Here is a 21,202-nt window from a genome sequence, read left to right on the forward strand (position 1 = left end):
GATATCTCCACGCATTGACAGAATTGTTCAGCAACAGGTTTCAAAATGAGTATACCAATTGAAATACTGACTGCGGGATAGATCGATACTGGAGCTGAGACTGAAGGTAAACTTCCCCTCCCACCACCATCCGATTTGGGGGACACTGTCGTAATGAAGTGGAAGACTGTCATGATCAATCTGAAGCGCTACATCTAGTCATGGATCTAATTCTGGTGGGCAAGAAACGAGAGGCATTCAGGCAGTATAGCGAGCTGGGAGCTGCGTCCTTGTGTCAGTGGGAGGAAGGCGTAGATTCTTCAACCAAGAAAGAGGGCACCTGACAGCACCTGAGGTATACAGCACAGTCAAAGGAATGGAAATTACTTTCCTTTAACACTGCAGATCCTGAGTAGGGCAAGGGGTTGTCATCTGGAATTGTGAAGTGCAGCATTTCCTCTTTGAGCTGAGTTTGAGTCATTTTTTGGAAACAAACAGGTATCAAGCAAACGGAGCTGCACCTGGCAGGTTTAACTCGGATACAATGAACTTTTTGATCCAGCATTTATTGCTCCAATTGCACCTTCCTCAAGGGAAGGTAGTACAAGTATTTGCAATTTATTATCTGTCAGTTCATTGGATATATTCAAGAGGGAATTAGATATGGCCCTTACGGCTAAGGGGATCAAGGGGTACTGAGGGAATGATCAGCCATGATATTGAATGGCGGTGCAGGCTCGAAGGGCCGAATGGCCTACTCCTGCACCTATTTTCTATGTTTCTATGTTTCTATGTTTCTTTTACATCCTTTTCTCCTCACTGGAATATATTTTTCTTGAGAGTTGTGAAATATCTCCTTAAATGTGTGCCACTGTTCATCAACCATCCTACACTTTAATCTATTTTCCCAGTCCACTTTAGCCAACTCTGCCCTCATACCTTCATAGTCTCCTTTATTTAAGCTTAGTACGCTGGTTTGAGATCCAGCTTTCTCACCCTCCATCTGAATTTGAAATTCAATCATGATATGATCACTCATTCCAAGGGGATCCTTTACTAGGAGATTGTTTATTAATCGGTCTCATTACACAGGACCAGATCCACGATAGCCTGCCCCCTGGTTATGCACTTATGCACTCTATGAACTCTTCCTCAAGGCTACTCTGACCAATTTGATTTGTCCAATCAATATGGAGGTTAAAATCACCCATGATTATTGCCATTCCCTTTTTACAAGCCCCCACTATTTCCTGGTTTATACTCCGACCATCAGAGTTGCTACTGTTAGGGGGTCTATAGACAATGCCACCAGTGACTTTTTCCCCTTATTCCTTATCTCCACCCAAACTGTTTCAACATTCTGATCATTTGAGCCAATATCGTTTTTCACTATTGCAGTGATTCTATCCTTTATCAATAGAGCTCCCCCGCCTCCTTTTCCTTTCTGTCTGTCCTTCCGGATTGTCAAATACCCCTGAATATTTAATTCCCAGTCCTGGTCACCTTGCAACCACATCTCTGTAATAGCAATTAGATCACACCCATTTGTATCTATTTGTGCCGCATTTAGACAAAGTTCCTTTAAATTTTTTTTTTTTACCCTTTTTTCCTGCTTGTTTCCTCTCTTCTTCGAACTCACTTTCTTTATTTTTGCTTTCTAATTCCAACTTTACTCCCCTCCCTACTGAATCTATTTTTCGGTTCCCATCCCCCTGCCAAGCTAGTTTAAACTCTCCCCAACAGCACTAGCAAACCCCCCCTGTGAGGATATTGGTCCCGGCTCTGTTGAGGTGCAACCCGTCCGGCTTGTACTGGTCCCACCTCCCCCAGAACCGGTCCCAATGCCTCAGGAATCTGAAATCCTCCCTGCTGCACCATCTCTCCAGCCATGCATTCATCTTCTCTATCCTCCTATTTCTGTATTCACTATGACATGGCACCGGGAATAATCCGGAGAATATTACCTTTGAGATCCTGTTTTTTCATTTCTTTCCTAGCTCCCTAAAATCTGCGTGCCAGACCTCATCCCTCTTTCTACCTATGTCATTGGTACCAATATGGACCACGACCTCTGACTGTTTAGCTTCCCCCCTCAGAATGTCCTGCAGCTATTCAGTGACATCCTTGACCCTGACATCATGGATGCAACATACCATCCTGGAGTCACGTCTGTGGCCACAGAAACGCCTGACAAGGAGACGACCAGCTGGGCTGAATGACACTGTTTTATGACATCACCGCAGTGCCCAGCAACCAACCTCCCTGAGCCCTGCTCATTATGGGCTGTCAATGTGTGGGATTTTCATATCTCCGGAACATTGGTCCAGGCCTCTGGATTACTAATCCAGTAACATGATCACTATGCTACCGTTGCTTAAGGAAGATTTACTCTGTATCGAACCCGAACTTTACCTGCCCTGAGAATGTTTTATGGAACTGTGTAGAGGGAACTTTATTCTGTATCTCACCCATGCTGTACATGCCCTGGGCGTGTTTGATGGGAGAGTGTAGAGGGAGCTTTATTCTGTATGTGATATGGTGATCTGGAGAGTCTGGAGCTGGCTTAAGGGGCTAATAGGATCGTGGCATTGCTCAATGTGCTGATGTGATGAGAACCTGTGATTATTCAATCTTCTGTAAGTCAGGAGGATCTTTTAATGTGTGCTGTAGTAATGTCAGCAGCTATGTTAGTAACAAGCCTTTGTAATCGCAAGGCGCGATGGGACACTTGGCCATATGTAAGCTGAGATGTTAAAAACCTTAGGCTTCAACAGTTTAGACATAAACATGTTTTTTTTTAAACCCTGAAACAAAGACAATGAGCAAAGATAAGGGGAACATCTGCCAAAGCCTACATTACTGGTAGTTAACAGTTGAGCAACTGTCTGCCTTATATGGACTTGTCTTTGTGAACTGTTGAGTTTGGCTTCCGCTTGAATATGTATAACCAAGTTGCCATGACTATTGTAAAGCTGAGAGATTCCGGTACACTGAAGGTTCTCCCCTGCGTGCTTGTAATAAAGTTTTCTCATATCACAGCCTACCCATGACTCCGGGTGGTTTCTTTCCACAACAACTTGGTGTAGTCGGCAGGATTCGCTGGTAGTACCAAAAACAGGGCATCGTTCCGGGACCAACAGACAAATAGGGTGAGTACATTAATTTATACCACCCAGTAGTTAGGTCTGTGAGCACGGAATGGTCCCTCAGACTATCGGGGATCTCAAACTATACGGAGTCGGGGTGACTGCCATGTGAGAAAGAAGGGGCAACATTGCCAGTTTTGGGTCGCCGACGGTCGAATAAGGTGGTTTGACTTAACGGATTAGCACTGGCGTCTGGGACCTCGTGATTAGTTGGCTGCAGTCGCTGACGGCTAAGTAAGGGCCGAGGGTGAATCGACTTAGAGGTTTTAGGACCTTGCGAGCAACTGAATTAAGTTTCGCTGACAGTCATTAGGGATCGGGGAAGAGAGCTCAAAGGGTGTCTCTCTGGGGATAGGAGACCCCCACGATTTACAAAGAGACCAATAGACAAGATGGGCAAGGGAAAGCTGGATCCTCAGGGATCCATAATGGAGTAGCTGTTAAATAAACTTGACAAAGTAATAAAGAGAATGGAAAAGGAAGGCTGGGATCTTGAATAGGTTCCCGACCGACAGAAAGAATGGTGAATTAAGGATAGTAAAAATAAGGAAGGAGAAAGCTGGCTAGACTTTCCATTATTGTGCAGATCACCCAAAAAGGGGCGTTATTTCCAGCATTGGCGTTTATTATGGGTTTTGAGGCCGCTGAATTATCGTCCATTTTGAAACCCCCTAGTTTCCACTTTATAAAATGAGCATTAGCAGGAGCGATGTGAAATGGGCATTAGCGGTATTTTTTTTTCTTCTGTCGTAAAGTGTCGCCGTCCATAGCAACACCATAGCAACGGTCTTTTCCCGTGTTTTAGGAAGTCGGGGATCATCAATACATGCGCAGAAGAGGAGAAAGAGAAAGAGAGAGAGAGAGAGCAGAGAGGAAGAGAAAGCTTGTGTGGGTTTGTTGTGTCGGTGTTTGTGGTTTGTTTGGCAATTGTGGGAGTTTGGAAAGATTTTTATGAGGAGTACTCAGTAAAAATAGCACTTTTTAGTTCTGTGAGACAGAAATATCTGTCAAAAATATTTTTAAAATGGAAGGCATGGAGGAGGTGAGAGATCACGATGTGGGGGTGGAGGAGGCTGATGAGGCTGCAGAGGAAGTGGAGATGGGAGGTCGAAAAAGAGCGAGGAGATTCTCGGACGAGGCAAATGCCGCCCTCCTGCAGGAGGTAGAGTCACATTGGGGTCAATTGATCCGGGGTGGGCGTGGGAAGCCTACCCCAAAGGTTTATCAGAAGATTTGGGCCGAAATCGCTGAGGTGGTCTCATCGGTGATGCATGAGGTGCGTGAGGGTAACCAGTGCCGCAAGTGCTGGAACGACCTTGTCGGCTCCGGCAGAGTAAGTATTTAATTTATTTACATTTACTTATATATTTATATAATTGGATTTGTAGGTATAATGAATAAATAAAAATTCAGATCGGATGTATTGCAGTTAGACCGGTAATGTTTTACTCAAATCCTACGTTTACTGTGTATGTGTTTAGGTTAATAATGATAATAATAATAACATCTGTCGGTTATGTGTTGTATCAGTATCTATGACAGTACCTAGCAATGATCTTATGTAATGATCTTATGCCATGTCGTGCTGTTGTTACCTTTTGCAGAAGAAGCTTTCGAAGAATAGGGCCGAGCAGCGGCGCACGGGTGGCGGCCCACCGGTGATGTGTGAGCTGACCGACCTTGAGGAGCGGGCGCTGGTACTAGTGGGGATCCACACCTGGTCGGCCACGCATGCAGCAGCAGAATCTGATGTTATGCCATGTGAGTAAAGTATACACCATTGCATGATGTAAAGTCAATAGATGCCACACCCACTCATAGCCATACAATATATGTTGTGTATTTGGACTTCCAGAAAGCATTTGACAAGGTGCCACATAAAAGGTTATTGCACAAGTTAAAAGTTAACGGGGTTGAGGGTAATATATTAGCATGGATAGAGGATTGGCTAACTAACAGAAAACAGAGAGACAGGATAAATGGTTCATTCTCTGGTTGACAATCAGTAACTAGTGGGGTGCCGCAGGGATCAGTGCTGGGACCCTACTATTTACAATCTATATTAACGACTTGGAAGAAGGGACTGAGTGTAACTTAGCCAAGTTTGCTGATGATACAAAGATGGGAGGAAAAGCAATGTGTGAGGAGGACACAACAAATTTGCAAAAGGACATAGACAGGCTAAGTGAGTGGGCAAAAATTTGGCAGATGAAGTAAAATGTTGGAAAGTGTGAGGTCACGCAATTTGGCAGGAAAAAAATCAAAGAGCAAGTTATTATTTAAATGGAGAAAGATTGCAAAGTGCTGCAGTACAGCGGGACCTGGTGGTACTTGTGCACGAAACATAAAAGGTTAATATGCAGATACAGCAAGTGATCAGGAAGCCCAATGGAATCTTGGCCTTTATTGGAAAGGGAATGGAGTATAAAAGCAGGGAAGTCTTGCTACAGTTGTACAGGGTATTGGTGAGGCCACACCTGGAATACTGCGTGCAGTTTTGGTTTCCATATTTAAGAAAGGATATACTTGCTTTGGAGGCAGTTCAGAGAAGGTTCACCAGGTTGATTCCAGAGATGAGGGTGTTGACTAATGAGGAAAGGTTGAGTAGGTTGGGCCTCTACTCATTGGAATTCAGAAGATTGAGAAGTGATCTTATCGAAACAATATAAGATTATGAGGGGGCTTCACAAGGTGGATGCAGAGAGAATGTTTCCACTGATGGGGGAGACTAGAACTAGGGGACATAATCTTAGAATAAGGGGCCGCCCATTTAAAACTGAGATGAGGATAAATTTATTTTCTCAGAGGGTTGTGGACCTGTGGAATTTGCTGCTTCAGAGAGCTGTGGAAGCTGGGTCATTGAATAAATTTAAGACAGAGATAGACAGTTTCTTAACCGATAAAGGAATAAGGGGTTATGCGGAGCGGGCAGGGAAGTGGAGCTGAGTCCATGATCGGATCAGCCAAGATCGTATTAAATGGCGGAGCAGGCTCGAGGAGCCATATGGCCTACTCCTGCTCCTAATTCTTATGTTCTTATGTTATGATTGATGAAAGTGTTATGTAATTAATGATGGGCTCTTGAAAATCATTGTACTGCACAATTTGGTTATGTTCATTAAATGTGCTGTCTGTGATTATTTTGATAGCAGTAGTGCTGCTCTCGTGCTTTTGCTGTGTGTAGCGTTTGAATTACCCTGTGATCCTAGTACCCCATTCTCCTCTAATTACCTGATTTATGTTTTGTAGCTCAGCCAAAGAGTGCTGTCACTGCCAACAGCACCGAGGCAAGGTGATGATCCGGTGGCGGCGTCTACGGTGGATTGCGCTTCTGGTGTTGAGGAGTCCGAATATCGCCCGTTGAGCTGCATGTTGGCCTCTCTACTGACCACAGTGAGGAGTTGGAGGAGCCTGCAGCAACCAGCTCCAGATCAAGCACACCTATTACATATAGTGCTTCTGCGGCCATGTCTTCCACCATCGTGGAGGTAGCGGGCCCAAGCACTTTGCTGCAGGGCACTCCAAGTGTCTCCATGCTGGCGCTGACCCCGCGGAGGTTGGTACGATGCAGCAGGACTGCTCCACAATTGTCAGATCTGAGTGGAGACATGGTATACTTGTCCAGGAAGAGTGTTGAGATAGGTCAGCAGATCCTCCAGACAATGGGGGGCATATCCCAACAGCTAGCCGCAATATCTGCGACCATGACGGAGAACATGCCGCGGCTGGCGGTTGCCCTGGAGGTGATAGCCAGGAACACTGGTGCCAGAGGGCTACCAGTGTTCCCGGAATGTGGCACCATTGCCAACGACACATGCGAGTCAGGAGGAAGCTCTTGCTTCTGGCTCAGAAGACGTTTCCTCCTCGGGAACGTTCTCTCCAGCATCCGGCCAAACAGCGGATCTGCCGTCTTCCCCCCCACCAAGAAGCAGCGCCTGAGGAGCACTGCGGCAAGGTGGCTTGGTGTTGGGAGGGGAAGGGGAAGGGGTAGAGTGGGGGAAAGATGAGGGGGGAAAGGAAAATGAGATGCATCGCCGCAGGAGTTGGCGTTCTAACAGTATTGTTGTTGTTGTTGTTGCTAGTTAATGAATGTTGGGAAGTTTGGGGGAAGGGGGGAGGGGGGTACGTTGTTGCATTTGCATTTGTGTTATTTGTGTTATTATTAGTGTAGGCTGGGGACATCAGAGGGAGCAGCGACATAACACTGCAGGAGGGCGACGGCTGCGAAGTCAGGTCGCTGATTGCAGCACGGGCAGGCATAGCAGGAGGGGCGAAGAAGCAAGAGTTTGTGGAAGAAAGTGACTTGGACCCAGGAGAGGCATGAGTCTGGGGCCTAGAAGAGGCGAGGGCCCAGGGGCAGCACGGGCCAGCCCACACAACTATATGTGTGCACTTCGTCTTGGGTAACTCTTGCCACTGGACCAAGACCTAGCTCTGTCAAGCCCGTGTGGTGGCTGGTGTGCAACGGCCACCCCTCATTAAAAAAATCCAAGCACAGGCATCTTCCACCTTTCAAGATGTAGTTCGGGATCTGGAATATTAGGTCCTTCATTGAAATACCTGTGAATTCATTCCTTTTTGGCGTGGAAGCAAGTCATCCTCGCTTCGAGGGACTGCCGATGATGATGTTATTATAAATGTTATATATGTTATAAATTTGTTGTGGTGTGGGGTGATTTTTAGAGTTATAATAATGAATTAATACAAATGGTTTTATTAAAATGTTCTTATTTAACATTACATTGTTGCGCATTTTCTCAGATAGCTGTAACTTTAAACACTGGTGATTCCTTATCATGAAAGGGGATAATTAAACATAACTTGAATCAACTTTAACTTTAACTGTCACTAAGGTAATGTACACCATTCATGTATGAGCTGCACACACATTATTTCATACCACCAACATTATTTCAAGCAAAGCGCTCATTTATGAGCTGCTGACATAAGAGTCTTGCAGCTATGTAGCCACCACGAGCCCTTTCCTGTGGTCTACAGGGGGGGTGGGGGCATGGTTTCGTCGTCAGCCTGATTGTCTGTCCCTAGCTCATCATCCACCTCCTTGTCCTTCTCTTCCTCTCTCTCCTGAGGTGGACCGGCAGTCCCTGCTGGCAATTCTTGTCCCCTCCTGATAGCCAAGTTGTGCAACATGCAGCACACCACCACGAATTGAGCTACCTGCTCAGGGTAGTATTGTAACTTGCCTCCTGAGTGGTCCAGGCATCTAAAGCGCTGCTTAAGCACTCCAATGGTTTTCTCAACGATATTGCGTGTGGCTATGTGGCTTTCATTGTATCGCTTCTCGACTTCTGTGTGGGTGTTACGCAGGGGGGTCATCATCCAGGTGGTGAGGCCATTTCCTTTGTCCCCAAGCATCCAGCATTGACCTTGTGGCTGACTGGTAAACATGTCAGATACAGCGCTCTCATGCAGGATGTGGGCATCATGGATGCTACAGGAAATTTGGCATTTACTGCCATTATAATCTGCTTGTGGTCGACAACGAGTTGCACATTCAGGGAGTGGAATCCCTTTCGGTTCCGAAAAACCTCTGCATCCTGAAAGGTGCCCACATGCCGATATGCGTACAGTCTATTGGTCCCTACACCTTGGGGAAGTTTGTTATTCTGGAGAATCCGAGAGCTCTCTCAGTCTGTGCCTCCCTGGTCATAGGGAAGCTAATAAAGTCCATCCTGCATGCATTAAAGGGCTTCAGTCATCTGTCGAATGCTGCAATGTGTGGCATGCTGAGATATAGCGCAAATGTCGCCAGCTGAATCTTGAAAGGAACCCGATGCATAGAAGGAAAGTGCCGCAGTTACCTTGACCTCAATGGACAGTGTGGTCCTGATGGTGCTGGGAGGCTGCAGATCTCCCCTAATGAGCTGGCATATCTCACCGATGACCTCTTTCCGGAAGCGCAGTCTCCTAAGGCATGTGTTATCGGACAAGTTCAGGTAAGACCGCTTCTCCCTGTAAGTGCGTGGGGTGTAAGTTCTCGTCCTCCTCAGCAGTCTGCCACCACTTTGATTGGGCACATAATGCTCCTCAATATATTTTCTCCCATCTCGAGTCTGCAGCAGGTGCGTAGTTATCAAGACAGGCTGAGAAATTACAGACCACATTACAATAACAATCAGTATTATATTTATTGTTCACAAACAATAAATGTACCTACTAAAACAAATAAAATAAAGTCAATTCCTCCACAGATTTTCAAATCACCTTAAAATAACTCCAGATTACATCAAAACTCCCCAGAAGTTGAAGCAGCCTTTTATATGAAAAGTCCTCCGATTTATAAAATGGCGTCCATACCACTGGGTTAAGGTCAGCTGAGTGCAGCTTTTTTTCAGTGTTTTTTTCGGCGAGCAATATTTTCGGCGATATATGAGCGAGATGCCGAAAGTAACACTTGCCGATATTTTGGGTGTTAGTTTCCATCTTTCTGACGTTTACAGCAAAAAAAAATGGGCGGGAGGTATTACTAATTCTCGGCGTTAACTATATGCCGAAAGTAATGCTGGGCGATAAATGGGCGTAAGTTTCCATTTTTTTGCTAAATGGCCGATATCTGGGCGTTATACCTCATCTCAGCGTTAAAATGGATGTTAAGTGGGCGATAGCGATGCAAAACTTAGTGTTTCTTTGCCAAGTCCACCTGAAAATGTGCAAAATAGGGGCCACACAGAAGAAGGATAAAGAGGAGTTAGCGGAACAGTTAAAAAGGGCAAAGAAGGTAGGTGCCGTGTGCCGCTGTAAGGAAGACAAGGTCAGTGCAAAGTGGAAAGAATGATAGAGATGAGGTTGGTTGGAATAATTTAGAGCGAGAGGCAGCAGAATGGGAACACCATGATGATGAACTGTTGGTTTATGAAGCAAAAAGTGAGGGTCTATATCCATCATTGGATGGATTGGTCATGGCAAAAGAAAGGGCAAAAGCAGCCCCAATCAAAACCGGGTAGAGACAGGTTGCCAACGCATAGCGCCCTAACAATCCACGGACACTTATAACGACCATTCATAAACCCTCTACACCAGGGGAAAAGCAACTAATTTTAGCGGATCTCCCGGTTCTTATGGTGGCCCATGGAAACCCTGAGTTGTGGCGAAGACTGGAGGAAATGATAGAGGTGCACATAATGTGGTGCATTTGGACTTCCAGAAGGCATTTGACAAGGTGCCACATAAAAGGTTACTGCACAAGATAAAAGTTCACGGGGTTGGGGGTAATATATTAGCATGGATAGAGGATTGGCTAACTAACAGAAAACAGAGAGCCGGGATAAATGGCTCATTCTCTGGTCGGCAATCAGTAACTAGTGGGGTGACGCAGGGATCATTGCTGGGACCCAAACTATTTATAATCTATATTAACGACTTGGAAGAAGGGACTGGGTATAATGTAACCAAGTTTGCTGATGATACAAAGATGGGAGGAAAAGCAATGTGTGAGGAGGACATAAAAAATCTGCAAAAGGACGCAAACAGGCTAAGTGAGTGGGCAAAAATTTGGCAGGTGGAGTATAATGTTGGAAAGTGTGAGGTCATGCACTTTGGCAGAAAAAAACCAAAGAGCCAGTTATTATTTAAATGGAGAAAGATTGCAAAGTGCTGCAGTACAGTGGGATCTGGGGGTATTTGTGCATGAAACACAAAAGGTTAGTATGCAGATACAGCAAGTGATCAGGAAGGCCAATGGTATCTTGGCCTTTATTGCAAAGGGGATGGAGTATAAAAGCAGGGAAGTCTTGCTACAGATAAACAGGATATTGATGAGGCCACACCTGGAATACTGTGTGCAGTTTTGGTTTCCATATTTAAGAAATGATATTCTTGCTTTGGAGGCAATTCAGACAAGGTTCACTAGGTTGATTCCGGAGATGAGGGGGTTGACTTATGAGGACAGATTGAGTAGGTTGGGCCTCTACTTATTGGAATTCAGAAGATTGAGAGATGATCTTATCGAAACGTATAAGATTATGAGGGGGCTTGACAAGGTGGATGCAGAGAGGATGTTTTCACTGATGGGGGAGACTAGAACTAGAGGGCATAATCTTAGAATAAGGGGCTGCCCATTTAAAACTGAGATGAGGAGAAATTTCTTCTCTCAGAGGGTTGTAAATCTGTGGAATTCGCTGCCTCAGAGAGCTGTGGAAGCTGGGTCATTGAATAAATTTAAGACAGAAATAGACAGTTTCTTAAACTATAAAGTGATAAGGGGTTATGGGGAGCGGACAGGGAAGTGGACCTGAGTCCATGATCAGATCAGCCATGATTGTATTAAATGGAGGAGCAGGCTCGAGGGGCCGCATGGCCTACTCCTGCTCCTATTTCTTATGTTCTTATGTTCTTATAATGTATCCAAAGATATACATGCCCTAGGGAAGGCGAAATGTCCAAGGAATGTATGGGAGACTTGTGCTTTGGGTGTTCGGAATGGAACTTGGACAGAACACAGGACCAAAAATATCAAGTTTTTAAGGTAGAACTACAGGCGTGTTTAGGGGCGGGCCAGAGTAATTGGGGAAGAAGAATGATGAGAGCATTACAGAATATGCAGAAAGGAAGTTTAAGTCGTATGAGGAATTTTCAGGGTTGCCAAATCCCGGGAGGGACGATGCGGTAGTCTTAAAAATGTTAAAGGATGGACTGAGCTCTGTGCATCAAGAAATTTTAGAAATGGGAATTCTGGTCGGAAATACATATGCTGCAGTGGTAGGTTGGCCAGCGAGGTATATAGAAAGAAAAAAGGCCCTCCAGGAGAGCAGCCGCTGTGGCAGCCCCCACTGGAGGAGGAAAAGGCGAATGTTTTAACTGCGGGAAGCCGGGCCACATGGCATGGGAATGTCCGCAAGGAAGAGGTAAAATAGAGCAGAGAAAGGGAAGGTCCATGGTGGAATGTGGTAGCTGTGGGAAAGTGGGACACACTAAACAACAATGTTATGCGAAGGGTGGGGGATGCCAAGGACAGGCTTCCTGGCAGCAGACAGGGACAGCGCCATTCGCACCCTCAATAATCACCCTCACCCCAGACCAGATCTTGGAAATAACTAAACCGGCCTCTAAGGTTGTTAAATTGGTCACCTTGGCCCCCTCAGGCTGCTCAGGCGGCCCCCGGATATACACCACAGCATTGTTGGGGGACTGGCAGTGTGTGATGTTGGTGGATACGAGAGTGGCTGTATCAATAACTGACCAACCTTTACCAACTACTAACAAGACCATTTATATACCGTATATACTCGCGTATCCTACGATCTCACGTATAATGCGACCCCTAAATTTTCGTCCCCAAAACATGATTTTATCATATATCTCATGTATCATGTGAGTCACTTTTTTGAGATACCAGATGCCACTAGGCTAGGCTTTCAAACAAGTTTAACAAGTACCCAACACGTAACAAGTACCCTAACACATAACAACGATCGAATACAGACCTTAACAACCGAATCATGAAACATCGAGTGGATTCTGTTGTGAAAGCTGTTCGCGAATCGAACACCGATACAGCAATCAGTCCAGCTGGCTTGACTAGCGTCGTTCAGCCACTTGACGTATCCATTAATAAGCCATTTAAAGACAATATAAGAAAGAAATGGAATGACTGGATGATGGAAGGAGAGAAATCATTTACGAAGGGAGGGAATATGAAGGCTCCGGATTTGCCTCTACTGTGTTTGCGGGTAAAAGAAGCATGGGCTGAGATAGATGGAGATTTGATTGTTAAAGCCTCTAATAATGCAGCAAACTTCAGAGGGAGTTGTGGGTGGCGATCTCTAGACCACAGCAAAGATACAGTACAAGTGACAATAGAGGCTGCAATCCAGCCCAGGAGATACCTGCCGAGATTCAGCGTGGATACGGTCTGCTTAACAGCCTAACAGCCTAACCTTGGCCAGCACTTCACACCCGCAAATTTTGTATCTCGCGTATCATGCGACCCCCCAAATTTAGGTTACAATTTAGGTCTTCAAAAGTCGCATGATACGCGAGCATATACGGTAACTGGTTTAGGAGGCAAATCAGTTAAGACAATAAGGAGTGAGTCACAATTGTTAGAATTGGGGGGAATTCTGGGTGTGTCCGAACAACAAGGTAACAATATTGGGGATTGATATATTACGAGAAGCGGGGGCTATAATTGAGCCAGGGCGGGGGGGAGGTCGTGTGGCAGACTGGCCAAGGAACCAGAAAGTACAGCCATGGACCAAGAGCCATAACCCAACATACGGCCTGGGTGGCCTCCGTCACCCCTATGACACGGGACTGGATAGCTGAGGGCGTCTTTGGGCTTGTGTGTTCCCAATTTCCAGAGGTATGGGCTAGACACAAACAGGATTGCGGGAGGATTGATATGACACCTGTCGTGATCGAGGGGGAAACCCACAAACCACATAAACAATATCCTATTAAACCAGAGGCGAGATCAGCGATGCAGACAATAGTTCAGGAACTACTAAAGGATGGTATATTAAAACAGATCACTTCTCAGTATGGCCGGTTAGGAAACCGGACAATTCCTGGCGCCTTACAATAGATTACATGGCACTAAATAAATGCATCCAGAGACTGTACCCAATTGTAGCAAAGCCCGGCCCTATTTCTCAATGGTTTAAGCCCAGAACATAACATTTTTATAGTATTAGCTGTCTCCAATGGATTTTGGAGCCGGCCCTTGGCTCCGGAGTCACAAAGCAAGTTTGCGTTCACTGTGGCAGACCAGCAGTATACTTGGACTCGGCTGCCACAGGGATTCCACAATAGCCTCGCTATATTCCACCAAGTAATGGCCCAAGCCTTGACCGGAGTAAACTTGACCACGTACTCCCATACGTGAATGATTTATTGATCGCGTCTACCTCCAAAAAGGGGCACTGTGGTGCCTTGGTGTGCATACTAGACCTTCAGAAACAAGGATTTAAGATTAGTCCAAAGAAAACACAAATTGCGCAGGAGATAGTGCAATTACATAAGGACACAAAGCTATGTCAGAAGACCAGTGACAGGCAATTAGTGAGATGCCCCACCTGATTAATGTATAGGGGGTCCTGAAGGTAATGAGGTTGTTCAACTACTGTACAAATGTTATACCTAATTTTGCAGCGATTACGACGATGATACAGAATTTGATAAAAGCGGGTAAGGCCCCGTTAGAATCAGAAGACTGGGGACCGGAGCAAGAAAAGGCATACAGAGTGATCAAACACTCCAACATTGGTCCCAGTACTGGGACTGGGTCTCCCGGATATGTCAAAACCCAGGCAGGCAGTGCCCTCACTAGCCCAGTCTTTAGCCCATGGGATGATGAGCTGAATGTGGATGACACACCTGGAAGTAGAGAAGACCCTGACCACACCAATCAGATACATCCGTCAAAGTCGGCATATCGTCGCTAGGGGACGGGTTCAGGTCGAGTTGGTCAAAGGAATGGCCAAGGCACTGGAGGACTCCGTATAATTGGTGGGAGATAGGGAGAATGGCAGCCACCATTGCCTCAGTGCTCGTCCTGACTATCAGTCTGTGCATCTGTTCCTTTCCAAGACTGATGGTGTCACGAGCAGTGCAGATGGTAATGATGTCAAATAAAGAGTACGCCCCAGTATCCATAGTCACAGAACCGCTCCCAGAGAAGGAGGTGCCAATGAATCAGTATATCATATAGATCTGATAAGAACATAAGAAATAGGAGCAGGAGTAGGCCATACGGCCCCTCGAGCCTGCTCCGCCATTTAATACGATCATGGCTGATCCAATCATGGATTCAAGTCCACCTCTCTGCCCGCTCCTCATAACACCTTATTCCCTTATCTGTTAAGAAACTGTCTATCTCTGTCTTAAATTTATTCAATGACCAAGCTTCCACAGCTATCTGAGGCAGCGAATTCCACAGATTTACAACCCTCAGAGAGAAGAAATTCCTCCTCATCTCAGTTTTAAATGGGTGGGCCCTTATTCTAAGATTATGCCCCCTAGTTCTAGTCTCCCCTATCAGTGGAAACATTCTCTCTGCATCCACCTTGTCAAACCCCCTCATATACGTTTCGATTAGATCACCTCTCATGCTTCTGAAATCCAATGCGTAGAGACCCAACCTACTCAACCTTTCCTCATAAGTCAACCCCCTCATCTCGGGAATCAACCTAGTGAGCCTTCTCTGAACTACCTCCAAAGCAAGTATATCCTTTCTTAGATATGGAAACCAAAACTGCATGCAGTATTCCAGGTGTGGCCTCACCAATACCCTGTATAACTGTAGCAAGACTTCCCTGCTTTTATACTCCATCCCTTTTGTAATAAAGGCCAAGATTCCATTGGCCTTCCTGATCACTTGCTGTACCTGCATATTAACCTTTTGTGTTTCATGCACCAGGACCCCCAGGTCCCGCTGTATTGCAGCTCTTTGTAATTTTTCTCCATTTAAATAACAACTTGCCCTTCGATTTTTTTTCTGCCAAAGTGCATAACCTCATACTTTCCAACATTATACTCCATCTGCCAAATTTTTGCCCACTCACTTAGCCTGTCTATATCCTTTTGCAGGTTTTTTGTGTCCTCACGCATTGCTTTTCCTCCCATCTTTGTATTGTCAGCAAACTTGGCTCCATTACATTCAGTCCCTTCATTCAAGTCGTTAATATAGATTGTAAATAGTTGGGGTCCCAGCACTGATCCCTGCGGCACCCCACTAGTTACTGATTGCCAACCCAAGAATTAATGATTTATCCCGACTCTCTGTTTTCTGTTAGTTAGCCAATCCTCTATCCATGCTAATATATTACCCCCAACCCTGTGAACTTTTATCTTGTGCAGTAACTTTTTATGTGGCACCTTGTCAAATGCTTTTTGGAAGTCAAAATACACCACATCCACTTTATCCACCCTGTTCGTTACATCCTCAAAGAATTCCAGCAAATTTGTCAAACATGACTTCCCCTTCATAAATCCATGCTGACTAAATTATGTTTTTCCAAATGTCCTGCTGCTGCTTCTTTAATAATGGACTCCAACATTTTCCCAACCACAGATGTTAGGCTAACTGGTCTATAGTTTCCTGCTTTTTGTCTGCCTCCTTTTTTAAATAGGGGCGTTACATTTGCAGTTTTCCAATCTGCTAGGACCTCGCCAGAATCCAGGGAATTTTGGTAAATTACAACCAATGCATCCACTATCCCTGCCGCTACTTCTTTTAACACCCTAGGATGCAAGCCATCAGGTCCAAGGGATTTATCCACCTTTAGTCCCATTATCTTATTGCGTACCACCTCCTTAGTGATTGTGATTGTGTTACATTCCTCACCCCCGATAGCCCCTTGACTATCCACTGTTGGGAGATTGTTAGTGTCCTCTACCATAAAGACTGATACAAAATATTTGTTCAGAGTTTCTGCCATCTCCATGTTCCCCATCACTAATTTCCCGGTCTCGTCCTCTAAGGGACCAACATTTACTTTAGCCACTCTTTTCCTTTTTATATACCTATAGAAACTCTTGCTGTCTGTTTTTATATTTTGTGCTAGTTTACTTTCATAGGGCCCAAATTTCCCCAGGAATTGGCCCGTTTTTTTTGGAGTAAGGAGATTTTTTTTGGAGTAACTTAAAAATCTCAAATTTCCCCATTTAACTTGATCCAGTGTAAGTCAGTTAGTTAGGTTTTTTCTAGTTTTGTTTTGTTCTCTCCAAAAGGGGGCGTGACAAGCCACTTACGCCTCTTCTGGCCATAGAAGCAAATTTGGCCAGCTGAAAGTTACTCCAAACTAACTTAGTCCAGTATATGTGGCCACTTTTGTTGGCACAGAAAAACCTTACCTACATTTAAGAAATCAGTGTAGGTAGTCAGAGATAGAGGGTGGGGGCGGGCGGGGAAGATGAGTTAGAGGTTTACAAAACACTAAAGACCTTCACAACATCAGCACAAGATTACATCTTCAGCACAACAGCTGCACAACATCATCACAAATAAATGAATGATAAATCAGCTACTGAAAATAGAGCAGTCCTACCCTGTCAACTGCAGAACGCACCAGCTAGCACTTCGGTCAGGGCTAGGGGTGGTAGGTATGCATGACTGTAGGGGTGAGGGATTTTTACTATTTACAGTCGACCTTAAATGTTGCGTGGTCCTAATGGAGGATGATTCAGTTTTGATGCAACATATCTTTTATTGTAAATTTTACAGTGCACTTCAACGACACCAACAACAAAAACAACAGGAAAGAAAGTCTGCACCCATCCCTCACCCACATCTCGGGGAAAGTGCACTTCCTCATAGGGTCGGTGATGGTGGTTGGGGCGGGGGGGGCGGCGGGGGCGTTGGGGGCCTAGCTTGGGTCTCACCGGTGGCTAGTGCGTGGAGTGAAGTGGGAGTGGCATTTGAGTCCTTATTGCAGAAGCCAGCTCCTTCATGGCATCTGCCATCGTCTGCACACCCTCGGAAATGCCCGCCCTCAGTTCCCGTCTTAGTGCAGAGATTTCACCAGACAGTGTCGTGACCTCATCACGCACCCCACTGACGGCCGCCACAGGTGATCTTATGAGGGCATTGGTCACCCAATGAAACAACCTGATTAACCTCTGCTGAGGGTTGCCTGTCAGGAGAGACTGGTCGGCTTCTCCTTCCCCTCGCCGTGGGTCTGCCTAGTGGCACACTTCCAGTGTGAGGTGCTGGCTGGGACGGTGCGGGACTGGGTGTCCCAAGATGCATTTCTCGACTGCCGATCGGACACATGACCTCGGAAGGTTGCTGAGGAGCTCATGGAGGTTTCTGGCAGTGTGATGCCCTGTGATATGTCCTGATCCATATTGTGGTCAGCATTCTCCGGAGCACACATTTCCATGGACTCCTCCTCCCCCCACCTGCCTTGGTCTGGAGCGTACGCATCTGGATCATCAGGATCTTGAGGAGTGTCTTCTTCTTTTGAAAAAGACAACAGAACAGTCAAATGGTTAGCAGCACAGGAGGGGGCAGGATAGATGGCATGAGTAGTCTCACGCGTAGCAGGCCAGTCAGCAGGTTGATTTGAAGGGTGACTATGCATGTTAATGACTCACCCTCACCCTCGCGTGTGGGTCCAGCTTGTGCAGAGCTGATTCTTTTTCTGCCGGTGTGAGTCAGCAAGGCAGCAACCCTCTGTTCCAGGGGTGTCAGTTGGTGCAGATTTGGCGGACCTCCTCCTGTTCTAGTTCTCTCCCTCTTGTTGTGGGCCAATTTCTTCTGCAAAGATGAAAATATTAATAGTCAGACATGGTGTGCTTCTGATGGGTGGGACACACATAGATGCTCACATTTTCCACTGCAGTTCAATTTACTTACACTCACTACTTGACCAATGTCCTGCCATTTCTTCTTGCACTGGCTTCCAGATCTTGTGGTGTTGACCCCAGCGGAGAATTCTTCTGCAACGAGGCTCCATCTTTTTCTCATTTCTTTGGGTGAGACCTTTGACGGACCACTCTTGCTGATATCCAGCACCAGCCATTCTCCTCAATTACAGTCACTAATTTCTCCACTTCCTCAGAGGAAATTCTTGGTTCGTCTTTCACGCTCTTGCGCCATTCGTCTATTGGACTCAAATGCAGGTAATGTTCAAAGATCACACTTACACCTATCCAGCACTCCTTTCCACTCCCTTAGTCACACAAAAATCAATATTCAGACCTCACCTTTATATATGGTCCATAATCAATGATTCTGAGGACGCTCTCCCTTTAATTGGCCGATTGCCAAGCTTCCTGTTGCACTGCGCATGTGTGCAAACTGAACCGCCCATTGCGCATGCGTGCACACTCAAACGGTCATGCATGCCCCTTCCGGCACTCCACAACACGCTGGGCCCATGTCCCGCCCCCCTGCCGGCCTTGCCCAGGCTTTACAGCGCGACGCCAATGGATCCGGACAACGAGGGAGCGGCCAAATTGAAAGGTAAATTTTTGGTGCTTTTTTTCCCGCAGGAAGTTGGCGCGCCACATCTAACTACGTCGCTCTAAGCGGCTGGGGAAATTTGGGGCCTTTGTCGACCTTCCCTTTCTTAATCATTTTTTTAGTTGTTCTTTGCTGGCTTTTAAAAGCTTCCCAATCTTCTGTCCTCCCACTAGTTTTGGTCACTTTGTATGCCCTTGTTTTTAATTGGATACCATCCTTTATTTCTTTAGTTAGCCACGGATGGCTATCTTTTCTTTTACATCCTTTCCTCCTCACTGGAATATATTTTTCTTGAGACGTATGAAATATCTCCTTAAATGTACAGCACTGTTCATCAACCGTCCTACACTTTATTCTATTTTTCCAGTCCACTTTAGCCAACTCTGCCCTCATACCTTTGTAGTCTCCTTTATTTAAGCTGGTTTGAGATCCAACTTTTTCACCTTCCATCTGAATTTGAAATTCAATCATGCTATGATCACTTATTCCAAGGGAATCCTTTACTAGGAGATTATTTATTAAATTGTCTCATTACACAGGACCAGATCTAAGATAGCCTGCCCCCTGGTTGGTTCCGTTACATACTGCTCAAGAAACCCGTCCCTTATGTACTCTATGAACTCGTCCCCAAGGCTACCCTGACCAATTTGATTTGTCCAATCAATATGGAGGTTAAAATCACCCATGATTAATGCTGTTCTCTTTTTACAAGCCCCCACTATTTCCTGGTTTATACTCCGACCAACAAAGTTTCAACTGTTAGGGGGCCTATAGACTACGCCCACCAGTGACTTTTTCCCCTTATTGTTCCTTATCTCCACCCAAACTGTTTCAACATCCTGATCATTTGAGCCAATATCGTTTCTCACTATTGCAGTGATTCCATTCTTTATCAACAGAGCTCCCCCACCTTCTTTTCCTTTCTGTCTGTCCTTCCGAATTGTCAAGTTCCCTGAATGTTTAATTCCCAGTTCTGGTCACCTTGCAACCATGCCTCTGTTATGGGTACCAGATCATACCATTTTTAACTATTTATGCAGACAGCTCATCTAATTTGTTACGAATGCTGAGTGCATTAAGATAAAGAGCTTTAAAATGTGTTCTCTTACCATTTTCTCCTGCTATGGCCCCAGTTTCTGATACACTCTTATGTTTATAGATTGTGTCCCTTCCTGTTACGCTCTGGTTTTTCTTCCCCCCCAATGTTACCCTGCTTTATTGCCTTCACCTTGCTCTTTGAGCTTTTAGGTTTCTGCTTACCTGAACCGTTCCCCCCTCCCCCACCTGCCCCCCCCCCCACTAATTAGTTTAAAGCTCTCTCTGCAGCCCTAATTATTCAGTTCACCAGCCCCCTAGCCCCAACACATTCCAAGTGGAGTCTGTCCCGACGGAACAGCTCCCTCTTAGCCCAGTACTGGTGCTAGTGCCCCAGGGACCAAAACCCATTTCTCCCACACCAGTCTTTGAGCCATGAGTTTAGCTCTCTGCTCTTAATTAACTTATGTACATTTGCTCGTGGCTCGGGTACTAATCCAGAGATTATTACCTTTGTGGTTCTGTTTTTTAACTTGGCCCCTAGCTGCTCATAATCCCTTACCCATGTGGACCACGACAACTGGATCTACCCCCTCCCACTCCAAGTCCCTCTCCAGCCCTGAGTAGATTTCCTTAACCCTGGCACCAGGCAGGCAACACAGCCTTTGGGACTCATGTTCACGGCTGCAAAGAACAATATGTATCCTCCTAATGATACTGTCACCTACTACTACAATGTTTCTTTTTAATCCCCCCACTTGAATGGCCTCCTGCACCACCATATATGGTTCCAAGCATAGCCAATGTCACCAGGACATCGGTGAAGCTGTAAGAGAACCTTGGAATTTATGAATTCGATACCTGCGGAGGTCTAGTAGGGTCACTGGACAATCCAACCGGTAGAGAATTTGGGGATAGGTGTGTCCTACCTGGATCAGACAAAGTCTGATCAGGAAGGCCAACAGGAGGGGCTGATGTGGCGATCTGGAGAGTCTGGAGCTGGCTTAAGGGTCTAATAGGATAGTAGCGTTGCTTAATGTGCTGATGAGAATCTGTGATTTTCCATCATGGGAAAGTCAGTATGACCTTTTAATGTGTGCTATAGTAATGTCAGCAG

Source organism: Pristiophorus japonicus, chromosome 3 (genome assembly GCF_044704955.1).
Source record: "Pristiophorus japonicus isolate sPriJap1 chromosome 3, sPriJap1.hap1, whole genome shotgun sequence".
Lineage (NCBI taxonomy): Eukaryota > Metazoa > Chordata > Chondrichthyes > Pristiophoridae > Pristiophorus > Pristiophorus japonicus.